Source organism: Notamacropus eugenii, chromosome 3, assembly GCF_028372415.1.
Source record: "Notamacropus eugenii isolate mMacEug1 chromosome 3, mMacEug1.pri_v2, whole genome shotgun sequence".
Classification (NCBI taxonomy): Eukaryota; Metazoa; Chordata; class Mammalia; order Diprotodontia; family Macropodidae; genus Notamacropus; species Notamacropus eugenii.
This window is the reverse complement of record NC_092874.1, coordinates 327099892-327124138: the sequence shown is the minus strand read 5'-3', so window position 1 is coordinate 327124138 and position 24247 is coordinate 327099892. Positions and strand designations below refer to the sequence as shown.

At 36.5% G+C, this 24247-nt stretch overlaps 1 protein-coding gene across 1 annotated transcript in view; it reads right to left on the bottom strand.

Moving 5' to 3' along the window:
• The window catches only part of FAM240C (family with sequence similarity 240 member C), a 48524-nt gene extending 25005 nt beyond the window's left edge, over positions 1-23519 (bottom strand). Inside the window, exon 1 of the mRNA XM_072596869.1 lies at positions 23316-23519. The gene's annotated coding sequence lies outside the window, so the exon portion shown is untranslated. The remainder of the gene's footprint in view (positions 1-23315) is intronic.
• Positions 23520-24247: the final 728 nt, after the last annotated feature.

Here is a 24247-nt window from a genome sequence, read left to right as displayed (position 1 = left end):
ATTAAAGAGAAAATAAGAAAGAAAAACAAAGAACTAGAGTCTAAGTGGTGGAGGTGGTGGTAGTGGTGTGCATCCTTTGAGAAATGGTTGAGTATGTTGTGATGTATGGATATAAAGGAATATTACTGTCATAGGAATTAATAATAGCTAACATTTAAATAACAGATACAATGTGCCAGGCACTATACTAAGTTATTTTAAATTATTACCTCATTTGATCCTTATAACAACTCAGGGGGGTAGGTGGTATTATAATTCACATTTTTACATATAGGGAAACTGAGGTAAACAGCAGTTAAGTGACTTGTCCAGGATTAGACAGTTAGTAAGTGTCTAAGGTTGAATTTGAGCTCCTGTCTTCTTGACTCCAGGTCTAGCACTCTAACCACTGTATCACTTGACTACCCAAAAAGAGACAATTTCAGAAAATCCTGAGTATGATAAATGGAAGTCGAGTGAAAGAAGTAGATCTAGGAGACCATCACATGCAACATATAAGGTAAAGCAACTTGGGAACACAAGAATTCTGATTAATGAAATGACCAACCGTGCCTCCAGAGAACCTACGATGAAGCATATTACCTGACTCTGGACACAGAGGTGGTAGATTCAAGGTGCAAAAAGAGAAATACATTTTTTACTCTTGGCTGTTTCTGGATTTGTTTTGCTTGATTATGTTATTAAAAGGCTTTTCTCTCTCTATAATTTTTTAATTAGGGGGGTCAGGTCAGAACTGAAGAATGTTTAGAAGGAAATGGACAAAGCAATTTTAAAAGCAACACAGGTTGTTTTTTTATGTGTGTATGTGTGTGTGTGTGTGTGTGTGTGTGTACATGGAATGTATTATATATAACATATAGAAGCATTGTGGAATTTATTATATATAACAGCATGAAATATATAATATATTGTACATAGATTTGTAAATGGGTTTTACAATGTGCACATAATACATTCCATGTTCTTTTCATGCATAATCTTCACATATATTGCCTCATATACAGTTTCCTTTTTGTGTTCTGCTAGGTGGTGATGTGGACAGGGTGCTAAGCCTGGAGTCAGGAAGAGTTAAGTTTAAAATTTTCCTCAGGCACTTACTAGCTCTGTGATCCTGGAGAAGTCACGTAACCTTTGGCAAAGTTTCCACAACTGTAAAATGGGAACAATAATTAGCACCTACCTCCTAGGACTGTTGTGAGGATCAAATGAGAAAATATTTATAAAGTGCTTAGCACAGTGTTTGGCGCATAGTAGGCTCTTGATAAATGTTCACTCCCTCCCCTATATGGCAATATTCTTTTCATTTTGGTATTTAAATTCAGAATAACTTTTCTAAAGTGAGAAAAACAAGCAAACACATATAGCCTCCTGACTCACAGTTTTTCCCTTTACTTTCCCCTGCTCTCTTCCCTCAAACACAATGCCCTTCCAGTTCATCAGTCTTCCTAGTTTCCTCGATCTGTGCTTCAACCACTGGCGGGCTTGGCCATACACTTGTTCTCAACCATTAGCCACTTGGATTCTACTTCTAAGAATCATGAATTCTGAAATTCCCCCATTTAATGAGAAATTTCTGAACCCCTTTTCTCATTCTGTCTTTACCAGTGCCTCATTCTTCCTAAAACTTTTTCATCTCTGCATCCCTCAGTGTTCTCTCTTGCCATTATCCCTGGTGCGACTGAAATTATTTTTTATATATGTTTATTTGCTTATCTGTGTTTTCCTTTCTAGTACGGAATGTAAGCTTTTGAGGACAGGTATTGTTTCATTCTTATCTTTGTATATCACTCAGATAGATTGGTACATGGTAAGTACATAATAAATTATTTTTGAACTAAGAAAAAAACCACATTTTCCATTTGATGGATGGGATTGAAAAATGAGTACTATGATTTAGTGAACCCAGCCAATGACTTCCCTCTTCTATTTGGATTTATGTATCTTTGTGAACTCTTTTCTCAGCTATGACAATCATTAAAACCAACAATTAGAAGAAATTGAACTTAGAACTAGACCTTTCAATCAATGTAGTGCAAAGATTTAAACCTAAATTTTCCAAATTAGTGAAGCATATTAAATCTCATTGTTCTCATTAAAAAATATAATTAGGTCATTAATGCCAACACTGGAGTGAGAGAAAAAATTTTTTTATTCTGTTAATAAAATAAAGTCATGTTTAAAAATATTGTTTATTACATCTTTATTTCATCTGTTTCAATTTTTCTTCTGAGCATATTTTCCAATAGAGGAATTTGGTGGCTCAGTAGAGTGCTGGACCTGGAGAATGGAAAGTCAGAGTTCAAATCTGGCCTCTGATGCTCACTTTGCTCCCTGTTGAGTCACTTAACCTCTGTTTACCTCAGTTTCCTTAACTGTAAAATGGAGATAATTATAGTACCTATCATGCAGGGTTGTGGTGAGGATCCAACTGAATAATATTTATAAAGCACTTAGCATAGTGCTCGATACATAATAGGCACTACATAAATGCTGATTCCCTTCCCCCTCTCCCTTATACACAATGTATTAGTAAAGATGATCATTTTTTTAAAAGATAGTATAAAAAAGTAGTTTCCAGACTATTAGAGCAGGATCATCTCTAGATCCTTCCAGCTTTCAATCTTTCATTCCTGTGATCCTAAGAATAAAGATAACAAGATAATAAATAATAATAAAGATAATAAGGAAGCTTATATTTGAAAGACTGAGCTTTGGAAAATGCATTAATGCAATTACTTTAGGATAGGACCAGGTAAGCTTACTTCTTGAGAGGGGTGTGTGTGTGTGTGTGTGTGTGTGTGTGTGTGTGTGTGTGTGTGTGTGCGCGTGCGCACGCGCGTGTGTGTATGTGTATGTGAGAGAGACACAGACAGACAGACAGACAGACAGATAGACTGACACAGAGACATAGAGAAAGAGACACAGACAGACAGAGATAAAGAGAGAGAAGAGGAAAGAGAAGCAAAGATTCGCACCATGCTTCATGTGTCAGAGTCTGGAAAGCAAAGGTGTTTGACCGTGATAAAGAATTTTGCAGTAGTTAAGAAGAGAGAAAATTTTGAGAGAATTTCAACAGAGGTAAGAGCGTGGCTTAGCTGGTGACAGGCCGATTTGCTAAAAAGAAATCAAGAGAAAAATAACAGAGAGAGGGAAAATATTGGAGCTATTTTTTAATATTTACACAGTAAAATACATTTTGATCATTGATACCTGTTTTTGTCTTGTGGGTGAAGTGAGTGGGATGGATTAGGGGATTTCAATCCATTACTTCATGACAGGCTGACTTTCCCCCTTTCACCACCCAGACCCTGCCAAGAGCCAGCCAGCCTGCCTAAGATCTGCACAGATCCTTTAGTCAGAGTGTTGGGAACTCCGTTCCTTAATTCCTGTTCATGGCATCAGTGAGATTAGCTCTTTCATACAAAATGGGCAAGAGGAATACACACAGCATTCAGAGGACATCATTAGGACCCAACCTGAGGCAGGTGATATCTGAAAGAAAGCTTCCCAGTTTTCTGGAAAAAATGAATAATACCTTTAAATCTAGAAATCAATCAGTCTATACCCCTAGAACCTTCTATGTGCCAGAGACTTGTTAAAAACCACTAAATATAGAAAGAGGTCTTTGTGTCCTTTGGATGGAAAAATCAGTTCCTGCTAGGAAGGACCTTACAATCTAAAGGGGGAGAAAATATGTAAACTATGAACAAACAAACTTTACACAGGATAAACTGGAGATATTTAACAGAAGGAAGCCACTAAAATTTAGGGTATTAGGGAAAGCTTCTAGTAGAAGGTTTAATTTTTAGCTAGGACTTGAAGGAAGCCAGGAGGCAGAGATGAGGAGGGTGAGAACTGCAAGTATGTGGACTAGGCAATGGAAATGGAAGTAACCAGGAGATGAAATATCTAGTGCAAGAAACAGAAAGAAAGCCACTGTCACCGGATCACAGAATACATGGGGAGGGGTCATAAGGTGGAAAAAGACTGGAAAGGTATGTGTAGGGAAGATTATACAGAGCTTTGAACGCCAGTCAGAGGATTTTATATTTGACCCTAGAGATGGTAGGGAGACACTAGAGTTTATTGAGTAGTCAGTGACATGATCAGACCTATGCTTTAGGAAGAACATTTTAGAAGGGATGTTGAAAATCAGCTAGACCAAATCCCTTATTTTACAAATGAAGAAACTGAGACCAAAAGAGATGAAGTTTGTCTAAGATGACAAAAGCAATAAATACCAAGATGACAATTTTAACCCTGATTCTGAGTCTATAAATCAGGAGTTTTTAAACGTGTGTGTGTGTGTGTGTGTGTGTGTGTGTGTGTGTGATAGACTCCTTTGGTAGTCTGATGAAGACTGAGGACTCTTCACAATAATGTTTTTAAGTGCATAAAATATAATACATAAGCTTATAAAGAACACTGAGTTTTTTGAAATTCAGTTTCTCCCTTTCTCTCCCTCTCTAACTCTCTCTGTGTGTCTCTGTCTCTCTGTCCCTCTCCCTCTGTCTCCTTCTGTTTCCCTGTCTCCCTCTCCCTCTCCTTTCCTGAACTCCAGCTTAAGGATCTGTGTGAATCCAAATCAAAGACTCTTTAAACTACTCTGTGAAGCCTTGAGTCCTAAGAATAAATGAAATACTGTTGAACACCAGGCAGGAATCCAGCCTTTAGGCTGGCTCAGAGTTAGAACATTCCAGGGTGATGTACTCTGCAGCTAAAGCAGAAAAAACTGCTCATTGACTCAGAGTAGGTGTTAAGCTGATATGTATTACCAGTCAATCTCAGTGATCATGCCCTGTCTCCTACTTTACCCAGATTACTTAACAGTCTCAAGGATTCATTAAACCACCGCAGAGTTCAAAAACAAAGCACTAAGCATCTGATGATATTAAAAAGGATCATAGCAATGGGTAGCCAATGTTTGATATGGAAACTTTGAAGATTTTAAATTACTCCTGACTTGATTTCTTTCTTAATTGCTAAAATAGCAAATTCATTTCCTTTCTCTTAGCATAGCCTAAACTTCTTGAGGAAAGGAACTATTCTTTTGTACCCTCAGTGTTGAGCATGGTGTCTTGTATATGACAGTCACTTTATTAAACACTTGTTGAATATAATTAATTCCAACCCATATTAAAGTTATCTGTGTATATTTCATCCCTATCCTCATTCTGTGTCCCTACTCCTGAAAAGACACTTAAAAAATCTTGGTAGCCTGGAAGCCTAGAACACTGTACTTCACATGGACAGTACTTAATAAACAATTACTCATGGCTCTTTGACGTGATTGTAATTGAAGTCACCCCAGTAGTCTGTAAGCTCCTTGAGACAAGGACTGTCTCATCTTTGCACTTGTGTCCCCAGAACATACAAGCTACCTGCATATGCTCCAATATTTTAATAGATGTGCTAATCAGTATATATGTATATATACACATAAATATATGTATATGTGTGTGTATACATACATATACTCACACACATACACACATATATCTCAGCTACTGTGTGCCAGGCACTCATCGATATAGTATCTCCCCAGAAATGTAGACCACAAACCATTCATACCTGCTCATCTTACGTAGCTCTTGTCCATGTCTCCCGTAAGTTCACCACAAGGTTCCATTCAATGTAATAGAGCACGAGGGCTATCCATAGTTTATACTTATGACCCATCTAACTTCTCTTTTCATCATACATTTATTTAGAAACCTTCTTGGCGTTACATTTCCTATATAGTCCTTCATTTATAATGTATCACAGTCTGCTTACACCCATAATGAATCTCTCCATTTTCTTTTAGGTGTCCCTAGACTTACATGTAGTAGGCACTTTAATTAATATTTATTTATTGGGTTCTTTACTACCACTGCTATGATGTTAATAATAACCTCAGAAACACCAGTCATATACAACCTCAACTTTGCTCCTTCCATGTTCTGAATGTGATCCACAAAGTTGGGCTTATGCCTGAGTTCTCCTTGAGCTAAGTGGTCAAATGCAGAGCTCCCATGTGAAGAAATAATCTCCTCATCCAAGTATACCTTAGATCACTCTTAGGAGAGTAGGGTAAAATTCAGAACTGATTGAATAGCTAGATTCATCCCACAAACACGCACAGGAGGATGCTTAGGGCGTACTTCTAGAATTTTATGATGGTTCATTTCTCCCTTTATGGTATGGGAAAGTGAGGACCAAAATGTAATAATGATAATAGTAATATAGTAACTGAGAGTTATAAAATACTTTCAAGTTCACAGAGTACTTTATCTCATGCAAATTAATAGATATTAGCTTATCTGAGCCTCGTAACAATCCTGTGAGGTAGATACTGGAGGTGTTGCTATTCCGATTTTAAAGAAAAGAGTCTCAAAATGTGCCTGACCTAGAATGTTCTTGTAATTGTATGAATTTTTACGTCATAAATTAACTCTCACATATTAGAGACTATTTAGTAAGCTCATTTTAAATCCAAGAATGCCTTACATAGCTCCCAAGAGAGTAGGGTAAAATTCAGAATTGCTTGAATGGCTTGCCTCAAGTAATTCAGTGTCACCTTGGGAGGAGGTGTTGAGTGAAACATCCCAAGGATTTGTCTTGGGACAAATACTATCTTGAACTATTTGACATTTTTATCAATAACTCAGATAAAGTCATAGACAATATGTTTATCAAAGCTACAGATGACACAAAGCTGAGATGAATAGCTGACAAGATGACAGGATCTGAAAATATCTCAATGTGCTGGGCCAAATCCAATAAGGTGGATGTTTATAGGAGTGCATATAAAATCTTATACTTAGTCTTAAAAAGTCAATTTCATAGGTATAAGATGAGGATATATGTTTAGATTTATATCAAAGGAGTCATAGCTTCTAGGAGTAGGGAAATCATAGTCTGCCCAGGTACGAACACATCTAGATTATAATGTTCTAATGCAGATACCACATTTTAAGGACATTAATAAGGTGGGAAGCAACCAGAAGAGGGCAGACACGAATGAGAATGGTTGAATGAACCTACGCTATTTAGAGGTGAGAATGTTCCAGGGACATGATAGCTGTCTTCACGTATTCAAATGTTTGTCATGTGGAAGAGGGATTAAATTTATTCTGCTTGGTTCCAGAAGGAAAGACTAGGAACAAAGGATGAACTTGAATATAGGAGGATTTGGGGGGAGGGGAGAGGTACTTCTTTAAACTAGATATTTCTCAAATTGGAATGTTTCCTCACTCTCCAAGGGAAGCATGCATGACAATTTGTCAAGTATATTGTAGAAGGGTTTCTTGAGTAACCACAGTTTGAATTATGTGGCATCTGCTGAGGTCCTTTCCAAATCTGAGATTCTGGATGGGAACCAGAAAGGAAATTAGATGCCCTCTCCTCTAACACATGTATTTACCCAGACATTAGACTTCACCTTCATTCTTATTAGGACCTAGGTGGCACAGTGTATAGAGTACTGAGTCTAGATTCAAGAAGACATCTTCTTGGGTTCAAAATTGATTTCACACAGTTAACTAGCTATGTGATCCTGGACAAGTCATTCAACCCTGTTTCCCTCATTGTCCTCATCTGTAAATTGAGTTGGAGAAGGAAATTGTAAATCACTCCAATATCTTTGCCAGAAAAACCCCAAATAGGGTCACAAAATGTTGGAAATGACCAAACAGCAATAGCAAAGTTTAGGAATGTTATCATGATCAAGGAGACAGAGCAGTTGAATTGAAGGCATGGGAAGGCAGCCATTGTTTATAACAGACCTAGGTGAGCACAGGACTTATCTCTTACTATGGTGGTATAGAAAAGCAGGGAAAGTCCAGTCTTCCATACTACTGTTCTTAAGCTGCCCTTCTTCTGTGATTAAGGAGCTACGTGTGTTACTGGGAGGTGGAGCAAGAGAGATGAGATCTCTTTCTGATCTCCTTGATCTGGAGATCAAGGCATAAATCTATATTTGTATTCTCCTGTTTTGAGTGTGTCGACGAGAAACTCTTACGCACTGTAATCTGCTATAAGCTGCCTAAGGTTTTAGGAGCAGAAGAAGACATTAAAAAGCTTGCTGATAATTATTTCACAAGGTCAGAGACAGCTGTGTCCTTGACAATGTCTTCTGAGGGCTTCCCTATTTTCTTAGGAATACTTTGTCAGTATTAATGGGACTCTCATAGAGGAGTAAAATATTGACTTGGAAACAATATTGCTGATGACTTCTCTATTACTTTCTTAACTGTAAAAACTGATGAATTCTAGGACAGGAAGTAAGAAGAGACATAGAAAGTACATCAAGACTTTTCATTTCTCTCTAAAGTCACATTCCTCTCCTAACATCAAACTAGGATTTTTTCCAATGAGCTTGGTAAATTTGTGTGATCCTTGATTCCTCATCCATTCTAACTTTATATATCCAATCAGAAATCTTGGTGATTGTACCTCCACAATATTTCTAACCACAATCCTCCATTTTCCACAGTTAGCAGTTATTGTCTAGTAGCAGCCAGGTCGGGCAGCAGACAGAGCACTAGTCCCAGAGTCAGGAAGACCTGAGTCCAAATCTGTCCTCAGATACTTACTAGTTATATGACTCTGGGCAAGTCACTTAACCACTGTTTGCTTTTGTTTCCCCAGCTGTAAAATGGGAATAAAAGCAGCACCTGCCTCATAGAGTTGTTTTTTCATCAAATAAATATCAAATGAAATATATTTGTAAAATATATTTAGAACATAGTGGGTACTTAATAAATTCTAGATCCCTCCCCAAACTGTATGCTATGATGTGCTAGAGATGCAAAGAAAGGAAATAAAATAAACAAAAAGTCCCTGTTCTCGGGGAGCTCACGAATTCATGGGAGAGCTCACAATCTAGGCCTTTAGCTCCTAAATTATTACACTCCCTCTGAAGTTGTGTCTCAGACTTAAGCAGATTTTTTTTTTTCCTGAATCTGGTTCTTACTAACAGGAGAGAATGAATACTCTGGTGAAAACCCTGTAAGGAAGAATATACTGCTTTCAAGAGAATGTAATATAAAGCTAGAAGAAATCTGAACATTATCTGACATACATCTTAGGTTTTGGAAAAGCAGTTTTCAAAGGGTTCAGAGGAAAGATGAGCATTATTATGTCATGGACTAAAATACTACAGATGAAATCAATTCTGGAAAGAGATGTTTAAGAGTGAAACTCCAAAGACGCAAAGAGAAATCATTTGAAGGAAGAGGAAAATTGGAATTTATCTGAAGAGACTGATGTAGACATATTGGCAACCCACCAAGAAATTTAGATTTTATTTCATTTATTTTAAAATTGTACTTATTTATTTGTCCCACCCACCACTGCCCTTTGATTGACCCAAGGAAAAAATATGAAAAATATAACTTATCATAAGCTTGTATAATCTGCCAAAACAAATGCCAATAATGACTGTACTTGAAAATGTATGTGTTTCTCTGAATTTTAAGTTCACTACCTCTCTGACAGGAGGTGAGCAGAGGATTTTATCTTCAGTCCTCTGGATTTGTGCCTTACAATTGCATTGACCAGAGTTCAAAAATCTTTTGAGATTGCTTTTCTCTACAATGGCAACTTAGATTTTAAGAAGATATGTACAGAAAATGGAAGCAAGACCAGATATCAGAAAAGTTAATATAAGATCATGGCACTATTCTGCAAAAATAGCATCAGGAATGCTCAAGCAAAAGAAACTAAAGACAAGCCAAAGTTTCAATCTATAGTGAAAAAAAAGATTAATGCAGGGGGACCTTTACTTGGGAAAGATCTGATGATAATAACTGAAAACAGAGGGAAGACAGAGCTGTATTTAGAGAGACTGGGTTCAGTTCTGAGGGAGCAAGACTTCCTAATATAAAGGTCAGGCTCTTGTTTTCTACTCTTTAGCTTTTCACTTTTCCATCATCATGACCAGGGGAAAATTCCTTAAAACTTATATTTGGCTCAAGTCCAGGGTTTCCCCAAAGGACAGAATGAGTGGAAAAGTAAGCAATATACATTCTAGACCATGTTTTGTTTTATTTTCTCCCCACAAAAGAAGCTAAAGGCAAAAAAATAAAGTTCACAAGCATGCATTTTCAGAAACATAAAACAGGATGTAGTAATATAACTGTTTTCATACTGTCCTTGGAGGTTGAACTTTAAGGTCATTGAAATATAAATCATTTGAGAGACTTCTAAAAAGGCATTTCATAATTCTCCTTGGCTCTGCACTGTCTAACTCCCTCCAGGTCCATGACTTCTATCAAGAGAGGCCATGAACAGAGCTCCTTCCCTCACTGGTAGTCATTTTCTCTGATGCAAAATCTCCTTACTGGCAGTCAATTATGACTCAAAGACCCAACCCACTCAAAGTCACAAAGTTGTCTTCCAAAGCTGGATATGTCCACCTAAGGTATTGCTACTTAATTATATTCAAAAGAACAACAAAAAGAAGAGGTAACCAGGGGGACCCCATGGCTCAAGTTCACCTAAACTTGTCCATGTACCTTTGCTGTCATATGATCCTAGTTCACCATTTCTCCCAGAGTGGAGAGAAGGTCACTAGCTCTCTCCTCTACCCTCGCATGGATTGTACCAAATAGTCTTGGCATAATCTGCCAACAGGAGGGAAAGAGAAAAAGATGGCAGAATTACTCCCTTTTAAAAGTTTTACTGAGACAGCAGCTCTTCCTGTTCAGTGACCAATATAAGAATTGGTACATCAGTTTCAAAACACCAAAGTCCTAATTGCATAAGAGTTTCCTTGGAAGTAGCTATGACTTAGGCTCAGCATTCCATGGCGTATACTGTAATCCAAACTTCCACTGTATAATCAAATTGATAGTAAGAGCACCTAGCTACCTTCAATGAACCTAGGTCACTTGGCCCACATGAACTGGCTGATGCAGTTGCTGAGTCACTGTCATGCTATTTGAAAGATCATGGAAACCATGAAAAGTCCCACAAGGTTGCAGAAGGGAGATCAGTGTCCCAGTTTTTAGAAATGGTGAGAGAACAGTATAAACTAAAGGGCTTTGAGTTTGACTTCAATTTTTGGGAACTTTTAAAAACAGATCATTAAAATGAAGGTTGTCAAACATCTAGAAAAGAAAAGAATGATTTTAAAGCATGATTTCATGGCTTTATCATACCACACTGATCTCATTTCCTTTTTTTGATAGGATTATTAAACTAGCAGATCTTTTTTTGTTGTTGAGTCATGTATGACTCTTCATGATCCAGTTGGGGTTTTCTTGGCAAAGATACTGAAGTGGTTTGCTGTTTCCTTCTCCAGCTCATTTGACAGATGAGGAAACTGAGGCAAACAGGGTTAAGAGACTTTTCCAGGGTCACGGTTAGTGTTTCAGAGCAGATTTGAAGTCAGGAAGATGAGTCAGTCTTCCTGATTCCAGGCTCGTCGCTCCAACTGCTATATCCCCTAGCTGCCCAGTAATTGTTCAGCCTGGAGAAAAAGAAGACTGATGAGAATGTGATAGTCGTCTTTAAGGATTGTTTTATGGAAGAGGGATTATAGGCTTGTTCAGTTTGACCTCAGAGGACAGAACTAGGAACAGTAGGTAGAAGTTGCAAAGACATAAATTTAGGTTTGATGTCAGGAAGCACTCCCAACAATTAGAGCTATTCAAAAGTAGAATGGGTTACTTCGAGACACATAATTTGAGAGATGGTGGGCTCCCCTCCTTGAATGTCTTAAGCCAGACTGAACGACCACTTATCAGGTATGTTAGAGTAAGAATTCATTCATGTCTTGGTTGGACTACAATGTTACTATAATTCTTTTCCAATCCATATTCTTCAATTCTATGAAGCCTCAGTATACTCCAACTTCCATAGCCTCCTTACAATGGCCTAAGTGAATATTCAAAAGTTAACATCAGACCCTGTAATCCTCCTACTCAAAAAACTACAGGGGCTCCCTATTACCTCCAGGATCTAATATAAATCCCCCCGTTTGATATTTTAAAGTTCTTTACAATCTGGCCCTAACCTATCTTTCCCACTCTTACATACAAAGATTACTATGTGTAGCTCTTGTAACCACCCTCTTAGGAGGACATTAATAAGTTGGAAAGTACTCAGAAGAGGGTAAACATGATGATAACAACCTTTTTGTTGACTCTATATATTATACAGTTCAGAAAACTGATCTTTTTTAATTTCTGACACAGAAAAATCTCTGTGACTTTTCTGTGGCTGCTTTCTGCCCCTCCACTGCCATTTCTGGAATGTACTCCTTCCTCATTGAGGCCTATTAGAATCACTAGTTTCCTTCAGCGCTCAACTCAAGTCCTACTTTTTATAGGAAACTTTTCCTGATCCCCCAAGGTTCTAGTTATTATATAAATTACATGTATTTATAGTGTCTATATTTTAATATGTAAATATTTTAAGCACCTTATAGGTAGGGGACTATTTCATTTGCTCTTTTTACTCCCAGTGGCTAGAAAAGTGCGTGACAACAGTAGGTACCCAATAAATCCTTACGCATTGAAAGCTATGGGGTGGCATATAAACTCTGTTGTTGGTCCCACCAAATTGTAAAGGTTTTAAATTTGATTCTAGTGATAGAATCCGTATGTATGTTATTCAAGGATCAAACTTTAAGGAGTATACTTTTGACAAAAAATCCATTTCTCCAACTCTAGCCTTGATTACAGTCAATAGGCTTCTAAAATGATTTGTTGTATCTCTAAACCAGTGAAACTTGTTTATTTTCATCTCGTGCATATGTTTTGTAATCTTTTGAGATGTATGGCATACTAAAAGACCATGTTTGGTATTTCATTTTCATTTGGGAATTCTGTGATTCCAAAACAAATTCTCATACATCACCCTATTTATCAGAGTTCATCATTCCTTGAATGGGAAAAAGACTTCCAGACCTACTGGAAGTAAAAAATTCCCCAAAACATTTTTAGGGTAAAAATTTTACAGTCTGATGAACATGCTCAGATTTAACAGGCTCATATAACATTCTAACAATGGTTTGGGGATACATTTGAATGAAAAAGTGAATTTTATCAGTAAAAATGACTTTTCTCCAATACTCCTGTCTTTGTATTATCTTGCTCATGGCAAGTTACTTTACTACATAGCGATGATTAACAAATGGTTTCTTTTTTTGTTTATTTTACTAATCTTCCTGTTTTGTTGAATTTCAAGAAGTATATTCCTTTACCATACGTTAGAGGAATCAGTAATAACTTTTATAGTTTCCAGATCCCTCTGAAGGTCTTCACTTATTTCTGAAGCTTAAATAGGCTGTTTTGCACAAATAGTTTGTTGGTTGTGGGTGCTGTTTCCCTCAACAAAACTTTCCTTTGCCCTTCTATAGGACTGATCTTATTTTATTATAGGTTTGAATCATACTTGAAACACTAGAATTCCCTATACCAGTAACCATTGAAATATTTCTAATAATCATTGAAGTGTGCTCCAAAAAGCTACAACTTTTGTACATTTCTTTGGAGTAATATCTGTTCTTAACAACTACAGAATTAGAATCACAACAAAAGAGAGCAAAGAAATGCTTGCATGGAATGAAATTTAACACTCAGCTGATAGAGACTTTCAAACTATGTGGAAATTAGTCCAATCTGTTTTCATCTGGTCAAGTTAAGTCATTTTCAGTCAGCTTAATGTCAGCAGAACATACACTCACAATTATTACTGTTAAAAATGAAATCATGGGACAGCTAGGTGACTCAGGGAATAGAGCACTGGCCCTGGAGTCGGGAGGACCTGAGTTCAAATGTGACCTCAGATACTTAGTAGCTGTGTGACCTTGGGAAAGTCACTTAACCCCAATTGCCTTGCCTTCTCCCCTCTAAAAAAGAATTAAAATCATATTAAAAATATTGTTTATTCCAAGAAATCTGCATACTACTGCAGTATGTATCAGAGATAAGATGTAAACCCACATCTTATTGATTCCAATGATGGCCTTCTGACCACTACACTGGAGTCCTACTCTTCAAAAGAGAAAAGTTGTCATAATTTGCTTAGTTTTCCTTATCTAGCTTCAAATGTAAAGGAAATGCCACTCTTCTCAGAAATGTAAAAGAAAAATCTTTCATCTCTATGTTGAACTACATAGTTCTACTATGTTGATCACACTTTATATAGAGAATGAGTCATCTGTATTAGTCACTAGCAAAAATAATTTCTTAAATTATCCATCTATAAGGATAGTTGTCAGAATGTCTGTGTAGAACAGTGCTACTGGTAGAATAAAATGTTTTCATACCAATTTCAGCAGATGGATCTAAGTAGCCATAACCTAGTGACACAGGTATGGGTAAGGAGGTTATCATAACCCATTGTCTGCTTCTGGAGATGCAGAGCTAGTTATATTATACAGGATAACAAAATAACTGAATTGATCCATTCAGTGGAAGAGTTAGCCTCAACAGCTGTTGACACATTGCAGACTATGTCACACTTTTCTAAATGTTTTGCTTTACAACCAGTTTTCTTGGGAAAATAAAGATACAACCAGTCCATATCTCAGGGTCCTGATACCTCTGATCCAGACATTCCAGAGGGATTGAGGAAGGGTTCAAAAGGTGATGTCAAGGAGGTAACTAGCAGTGACATGACACAAAGTCATTTTTACCCAGCCCTATCAGGTAGCTCACAGCATAGGCCAGCACACAAGGCTTCCTTAGGCAAGCAAACAACACAGGGAAAGCCAGCTGGGAATAACAGACTGCTCAGCTAAAAGAGGTCTTACATAATTTTCTAACTCTCCTTCCTTCAATGACAAATATCCTTTAAATAATCGTCTATATAAAAGGCCAGTGCACAAGTACCAAACACAAAATTCTTCTCTCTCTTATTATCTGTTTTCTATAGGCAGCCCCAGAGCTGAAGAATGTTTAGTCTGATACTGAAGGTTATTACTTATAACTGCTGCTTTCATTTCTTGCACACTGACTGCAATATAAAGGAAAGGAATTCATTACAGTCAACATGCAATTCTTGAACGAATTTTGCTGTAAATGACAAAGGGCAAATGTTAAAGGTCACTTAGATGATATTATATATATGTATATATATATACACACACACATATATGTGTCTGTGTGTCTGTGTATATATACACACACATATATGTGTCTGTGTGTCTGTGTATATATACATATATATGTGTATATATATACATATGTGCATATACATATACATATATGTGTGTGTGTATATATATACTTTGTATAGCAAATGGGGAGAAATCCTATAGGAGTTTCACAAAATGAGATCAGAATGATTTAGGAATGAATCAAGATTGTGACATGCTAGTCTTAATGTTGGAGAATTTCCTACGGTTGTGCTTAAATAACAAAATTTTCTGGTTATTTCAGAAAAAAAAAAAAAGACAACAGGGAAGTCCAAATCACTTCAGTATGACTTTAATCACCTAGAAGCACAGTCTACAATAGTCAAATTCTTCATTGTATTTTGCTGACATAATAGACCAATGTTCTCCAGAGTGTGGGCTAGAATCCCTAGGGAGGAGAGGGAGTTGTGGCCTCATCCTGGAAGTGACTCCAAGAGTATGTTATTGACCAATCAGAGGGTGGAAAAATGAGTCTCATCCCATCAGTGTTCCCCTTATTCCCTTGAATTCCTCCTCTGTTCTGCTCTTCTCTGCTGTGCAAGGTCCTAATCTCCCCCTTTCCTGAGGAGGAGCTATACATATGTATGTAATACATAATATGACACATCGATAGATTATATACATGTATAGGTGTATTATATAGGTTATGAAATTATGACATAAATATATACACCTACAAGTACAATTAATATATTACCAGTATATCATATACATGTGTGAGTATATGTACTTAATACATTTTATAACTATATATAATGTATCTATTATAAATAAGCATATCTCAAACATATGTTCTATGTGCATACATGTATACCACACATTATATTATAACATGCATGCATCATATACCACACACGTGTGCATATATGTAATTATATGTTACATATGTTGTATAGTACAAATAAGCAAATTTGTGTACGCAAGAGGGAAGTGCTCAAAATTTTTTTATTGATGATCAGAAGTGTTTGGAAACCACTGTACTTAACATGAAAAAGAGGGCTGACTAATAGAGAGAAGTCAGGAATGCTGCTGTCCTGGTTTCTATTTTTGGTTTTTCCGTTACTTTATGTTGTTTCCTAAGGTGTCATCAAATGCACTTGTATTTCCCCACTTGTATTGTACAATCCTGCCATATATTTGTTTAGCTATTTCACAGTGAATGTTAGAGTGTAGAATGTTAAAGTATAGAATATAATTATTCTAAAGGTCTAACACAACTGAAGCAAGTTAAAAGGAGAAAAGTTGAGAGCTTCTCCCTAGCCTTCTCAAGTAAATAAAGCAGGGTAAAGTAGAAGAGATGGGGACTCAGAAAAGTTAGATTTTTGTGGTGTCATCTAACTGCACAATTGTTAAAATTCAATTTAACTCAGCTAGCATTTATTAAATCAAGGAGTCAGTCAGCTAGTATTTAAGTGCTTCCTATGTAGCAGGCACTGTGCTGAGTGCAGGGTTATGCTGGTAACAACTGACTCTTTGAGGGGGGAGAATGAAATGTATGTCAGGACACACTTTTAAGTTTAATCTGTGTTAATAAATTTTTTTCCATTGCATTCTTAAGTCTAAGCCATCTATGATAAAAGCCAAAAACCAAAACCCATGCCCTGATTTGTATTGACTTGCTGATTTCCCAGATGTATATGCTCACACTTGGGCATACCCCTGACAACAACAGCTCCAGAAATTGTATTAGGTGCTGGGGACAAAACACATCATACCCTCAGGGAGCTTATACTCTATTGGAGGAATTTCCATTCAACTAGACAAGGCATATTTTCTCTAGGTTTCTTTCCTCATTTGAAGAATGAAAGACTTTAACTAGATGATTTCTAAGATAGCTTTCTCCTTACTATTCTCTATGAAAATGTTCTTAGTAGAGAAGGGAAATATGAAGCTGGGCTTCTAAATAAAATAAATAAATAAATGAGATTATTATAGGATCAGAGATGTATAACTAGAAGGAACCTTAGAGGTCAGTTAGTTCATTCCTCTCATTTTGTAGATGAGGTCCTGGAAGTGACTTGCCCAAGGTCACATAGGAGTGTCAGAACTGGAATTGAAATCGAAGTTCCCTGACTTTAAATCCAGTCCCTGACTCTTTCCACTTTATTAATCTGTGTGAAAGGGTTTTGCAAAGTATAAAATATGGTGTAAATGTAAGACATTATCGTTGATGATGAAAAGAATGTTGTACGAGGAGTCAGGAGACCTTCTATTCATTCTGAATATGACCTTTGGCAAGTCACTGAGGCTTTGGGTCTCAGTCTCCTCATCATGAATAGATGGTGTCTCAGCTTTGTATCATCATTAGCATCCTTATGGCACTTTACAAATATCTCATTTTGTCCTCACAAACATTTTGGAAGGTAGGTGCTGTTAAATCCCCATTTTACATATGAGGAAACTGAGGCAGAAAGCTGGTAAGTGTCTTGCCTAGGTCACAGACATACTAAGTGTCTGAGTGAGGATTTGAATTCAGGTATATCCTGCTTCCAGGTCCAGGGCTCTAAGCGCTGTGTAATGTACCTGCCTCCAATTTAAAACTTCCCATCTAACTCTAATGAACTATCCAGCGTTCTTAATTTTTGGTATTATTTTAGCTGTCACCATTATTATTTTCACTACTTATAGAAACAGGTTAAAAAAATGTTCTGTGATATGTGAAGTTATTAGGATGCTTGACATTAATGAATTTAAGAAAACAAATAGTTTGATGTCTATCTACTCACCATTTATTTTAAATGTTCTCTGATGTATAAATCACAGATAATTAAGCTTTTGCTTTCCTGAGTGTGCAAGTAACTCGGAAATATGACAATTTATCGAAAAGTGACTGAATCAGTCATAACTCTCTGTGCTGAATACTGCCTGTGAATTAAATAAATGGAAAGGTCATCATACAAAAAGGACTGTTTATCATGGAATTAGGGAGTGTCATTAACTAACCAGTCTGTTGCTCACAGGCTAAAGTGACAGGATAAAGGAACTGAAATCGAGTTTACACCTCAATTAGTGTTACAGTATAACAGGAATGCTTTGTCATTTTAATAAGTTCATTTTAATGTTTTAAAAATACGATTAACCTTAATGTCTGTGATTGATGGAGAAGACTCTCCTATTTGTGATCTCTCTTGTTTATATCTCTGTTTTCATTCCAAGTCACTGTCAAAATGTAATCTCCTGAGGTGCAAAAGTATTTCTGACTTTTTACTAGACTGTCAGGGACATCCTCAGAATGAGTGTTAAGGAAATTCAAGGCAACAGTAATGTCCCTTAAGCCCTAAGGTTTAGAGTGAGATTTCTGAGATTTGCTAAAAGAAGAGAAAAAATTCAAACCACTTTTTAGTGCTTAATTTTAAGAATCATAGAATTAGAAGGTAGAGAGGACCTTAGAGGCAATTTGTCTAGTCCAACCTCCTCAGAATCTTAAAAATCTTCTGTTTAGTCCAGCTCTCTCATGTTACTAATGAGGAAACTGAGACCCGAAGTTAAGTGACTTGTTCAGTTTCACTGGTAATAACTAGGGGAGATGATTTTGATCCCGTGCCCTCCAAACTCCAAACTGAGTGGTCTTTTCCTTGTTCCCCACTGCTTCTCCTTTAAAAAAAATTGGGGGGTGGAGGGGTCAGAAGTACTCTGGTAAATGACAAGTAAAGGGGGTGAGAAATTTACACAGGACACACTTTTAAGATTCATCTGCATTAACACTTCCTTAAGTCTAGACAATCAAGAAAACAATGAATCAAACCCTGATTTGTTCTTATTTCTGAGGTGTAAATACTCCCATTGAAAATTTATTAATTGGTTTTGGCCGGTTTGTTCAAGCTGGCTCCAGTATACTCCTGGGTGAAGTGCCCTTTTTTCTATTAAAATGAATGTTTGCCCATTTTAAAGTTATTTTCTCACCTGTAAAATAGGCATAACAATAGTACCCATCTCCCGGAGTTGTTGAGTGGATCAAATGAGATAACATATATAAAATATTTTATAAATTTAAAGTGCTATGTAAATACTAGCTATGATTATTATTAATTACTATTAAATAAAATGCTTTACAAAAAACATAAGGTGCTATATATGGGCAACTAGGTAGCACAGTGGATAGATAAAGTGTTTGGGTCTGAAGTCAGGAAGATTCAGCTTCTTGAATTCAAATCTGACTGCACTAACTGTGTGACCCTGGGCAAATCACTTCACCATATTTGCCTTAGTTTCCTCACATGTAAAATGATCTGGAGAGAAAATGGCAAATCACTCCAGTATCTTTGTCAAGAAAATCTCAAAATGTGGTCATGAGAAGTTGGATACAACTGAAATAACTGAAGAACAGCAAGAACATAGTGCTTCTATAAATGCTAGACTTTTTTTTTTTTAAAAGATAACAAATGTGACATGTAATGGGCAAGGTAGTATTTTCCACATACTCATCCAATTTAATAGTCTCAAAAGATATAAAATATACACCAAATCTAGAATAATTAAAAAGCTAATCAACTTTAAGATGAGAAGATAGGAATCTCAAAAAATTAAATAGCACCGGATAATTGAAATATTTAGAACCCTTATAGAACATTCCTCTCTCTGGTTCATGCCAAGCGTGATTAACACAAGCAACCTTGAAGGTTTGAGTTTCGTGATATGCCGCCAAGATTCCCGACAAGTTTTGTTGTGACAATTAGTCTGAACCCTGCTCCTTTTAAAGAAGGAAGGGGCAAAATTTTTAAGTGCCTTGTATCCACCGAGCATTACACTTGATGAAAATTATTTCATTCTGTCCTCACAACAACCTTGTGAGATAGATGCTGTCACTACCACCATTTTATATTTGAGGAAACGAAGACACACAGAGATTAAATGACTTACTCAAGCTAATAAATGTCTGAGGTGAGATTTTAACTCAAGTCCTCTTGACTCCAGTTCCACTGATCTGCTATACCTCCTAGCTGCCTCTGCCTCATGTCCATAGCTTCACAAGAGGCAGAATGAATTACTGTGATCCTGCCCATTCATTCAGAGGAAAAGGAGTGTAACTGGAGGAGAGGGAGGTGGGGATAGGGAGAATATGATATCATAGATCAAGTAGAAAGAAGTGCTACCACCGGGATCTTTAACTCTTTTGTGTGTGTGTGTGTGTGTGTGTGTGTGTGTGTGTGTGTGTGTGTGTGTGTGTGTATTATGGATCCCTCTGGCAGTCTGTGAAACCTGCTTCTTTAGCAGAATGATGTTTCTAAATGAATAAAATACCTTTGGAATACAAAGGAAACCAATTGCATTAAAATACAATTTATTTTCATTTATCTATCTATCATCCACATACTCTTCATGAATTTGCACATGTGTGTATGCAAATTCATGAATGCCAGATTAAGAACCCTTTTTCTAAGATTTTTTGTACTTCAGAAAAGCAGACTAGAAGCCCAACCTGAGTCAGTTCTATCCCCACTGAGCTTGCTCTGAGCAGGGAGCCAGCTGAACCTACATAGTTTCCAATGCTGACAAGCTCTTCAGCCACAGGTGAATGAGAGGCTGAGAATGAGGAGGGAAGCCAGAGAAAAAGGTCAAGGCTATAGAAGAAAAAGACACACACACACACACACACACACACACACACACACACACAAATTTCAAGAGAGGTAGGGTGGGTATAAGCTTAGCTCCTAAGCAGATATACCAAAAGTGAGACTCATATTGACTTAATGAATAAATTGAATGAATTTAAATGAATTTAAATAAAATGAATAAAAATTCAAATATGGAAAAGCATGTCATGAGTAATTTGTGCCACCTATAAAACTCTCATACATCACATTCATAGTGAAAAAGAACATTTTGTGGATTTCCCAGAGATCATTTAACAAGAGGCAAGGAATTCTAGAATGTTTCAAAAGAGAGAAGTTAGATCAGAAATCAGAATTCTCATGTCTGAATCAATGAAAGGAAACAGTAGGTTGTAGAAGTTAAGAAACAGAAGTTTTGAAAAAAGAAAATGACAGGTCTAGAGAACAAGAAGTACGGAAGTAGAAGAAATATTTTAGAAGAGAAACAAAAGATTCTGATGGCATATGTAAAGTCTGTAGTAGTAAAAGAAATTGACCTTGAAAATGGGACTCCCAGAGACAACTTAAAAATCATAGGTGTCCCAGAAGAACACAATGTAACCTGGATACTATATCACAGAAAACAATTCAAACTTTTCTACTACTTTTGAATACAGACAATGAAGTATTGATTAATTGAATCTTTAGATTGCCACCATGGAGAAAAATCCAATGTTTGAAACTCCAAGGCATATGGTGATGAGATTTCAAAAGTTTATTACCAAATAACAAACTCTGCAAACATCCAAGAAAAAGACCTTCATTAATAATAAAACATCAATTCAAATAATTTAGAATAATTCCATAGCCATGAGGAATTAGGGGAAAAAGTGAAATCAGATATTCCAAAAAGCAAAGGAGTTCAAGTTGTAACCTAAAATAACATATCCAGCAAAGAAAAAGATAGACTTTCAACAAAAGGAAGCCATTTGAAGCATTCCTTTAATAATAAAAAAAAGGCTATCCTAGAACCTACAAAACCTAGAAATGAGCAGGAATTTCAAATATTACAAATAAGGGAATTGCAAAAAAGCTAAATAAGTACAATTATCAAGAAAAAAGCAATGAAATAACTTACTTCATATTTATAGGCTATTAACAAAAAAGCAAGTGGATGATAGGTAAAAGAAAGAACAGAGAGGAATCATCCAAAAAAGGACCTCATGGGTTAATAATTTTAAATGATCTAAAAATTGGAATGGATTAAATCCCTTGTTCCCCTGTTAGTGAATCAATAACTTTGGTGAGAAAGAACACATTTGGGAATTGCTTGCTAGGGAGAGAGGAAGTAAGAAGGAGATATAAAGATGCTCCCTGACTCAGTCCAGGTGCAAAGAAAATGAATAATAATTTTTTTTAGCTTCTAAATAAATGTAAGAATTGTGAAAGAATAAGAAAAAAGTAAAGAAGGAGAAGGACTTTGAGAGAGGAAATGAAAGACGGATCTTGCCCTAGAAGGGGAAAGCACTGAGTGCCATTAAAGAACATTCTCGTGCATTGAGGGAACTGTATGTCTCTGGTAAGAGGCAAGGGCATTGTAAGTGCACACATATATGTGTGTATGTACACATACATGAATATATGTATTTGTGTATATAATGATTATATATAAATTTTCCCCTAGGGGAAATGGAAACTCTCAGAGATTACATTCCCGTAACCAATATTGTACAATCCAAGGACTGGATCCTTCCCAGGATGAGATGGAAAAGTTACCAATCATGGTCAGTACACAGGATGTTAGGGAGGACATAGAACTAGAAGTAGCATAACCTCATATGAGAAGTGGTAAGTAATCATGGTAAAGGCTAGGGGTGGGATACATTGGATAGCTTGGGATAAAGAATGACTCCCACTATATAATACGAATTTCTTCATGAGTGATATTCCTTAAGAGTGAGACACAGCAGAAAAATGCCCCCAGGGTATTTACACAGGGTTAAAGGTGATTAACATCAAAATTTTAAAAAAGTGGAAAAGAAAGAGGAGGTCAAAATTGATTCTCCAGAAACTCTATCTTTCAGAGGGACAGGCAGAATAAAGAAGAAACAAGTGAGGGTATGCCCATAAATGAAAAAAAAAATGGAATTTAAGATAGACTAGAGGTAGATAGAAATAAGGACAATAAAAAGGAGAATTTATAGAAGAATGATACCAAAAGGAATATTATTTAATCCAAGAAGTTTGGAAAGAGGAGAGAAGAATGATTTTGAATCACATATTTATCTTGTCAGGGAAAGAGAAGGGTCAAAAAAAGCAAAAGGACAAGAAAGAAAGAGAAAAAGAAGGAAAGAAAAGGATGGGAGAAAAAAGGAAGAAAGAAAAAGAGAGTGGAAGAAAGAAAAGGATACTTATATTGTGGATATATGCATATTTATGCATACATGTATATGAAAGAGAGAGAAATTTTTTTTAAAGAAAAAGTACCAGTTGAGCTTGATCTGGCTTATATATTATTACCAGTTCTAGAAAAAAGTACATACACACACACACACACACACACACACACACACACACTTAAACTCACCCCAGGATAAAGTCATAATCTTAAGCACAGGATAATGTAATCTATCAAAGCATAAAAGGCTTACTTTTCAAATAGCAACCTCTTCACCCAAATCAATGGATTCTCTTGAGTGCTGAAGAGGATGTCTTTATCTCAGGCTTCCTCTCTGTAATATGTCTCACTGAGTGAATACCTTTATTTCACCTGTCACTCATATTTATTTTGGATTTGGTGACAGGATATATTTGGGATTGATTCAGTGGCCGCAAAAGACCAACCCCATTTTGAGAAGTTTGCAGCATGCAGTATGGGATGGTCAGACAGTTACAGGGCATTGACTCAGTGCCACACGAGCTGCACTAGAATTTTTGGCAAGTGCCCCTGGTGTCACAACTGGGCTCAGGAGCAAATAGTTCTTCTTTAACAGGCACAAATGACTGGAGCATGCTTGGTATGGGACTCACCAGGGCTCAAGGCTATCCTCATCCAGAAAAAGACACAATGTATCTTGTTCAACACAGCTCACACATTTCAAGACTGTGTTGCTACAGTGGCTAACAGAAATCTTTTTTATCCTATTTTCCCCCTTTCTCTTTTCTTTTGAAGTACTTCTCTGAAAATAGCCTTGTTAGTTACAACAGCAAGATTGTAAATTCTGAAACTGACACACACAACTAAATTTGATAGGGATGCAGCCTCTGTGATATTTGCAAGTTGATTCATTCTCCTTCAGAACAAAGGAAGAGAAATCTGAACCGTGCTTCTAAAATGTCATGACAAAAGTGTATCAAGCAGCAAATGAACTAAATGTTGAAAGCTTGGACTTAAAATTCAGGTTTAGCTGATTTACACTCAATTAGCTATGAAAAATGAAAAAACAGACAGAAAACTTGGATCATTTGTAAATCACATATGCATAGAACTGAATGCCTAGATAACATTTTGTATGTATTACCTCACTTCATCCTTCAAATAATATACTGAGATCCTACAATTGAAGAAGTTTTGAGGCTCAGA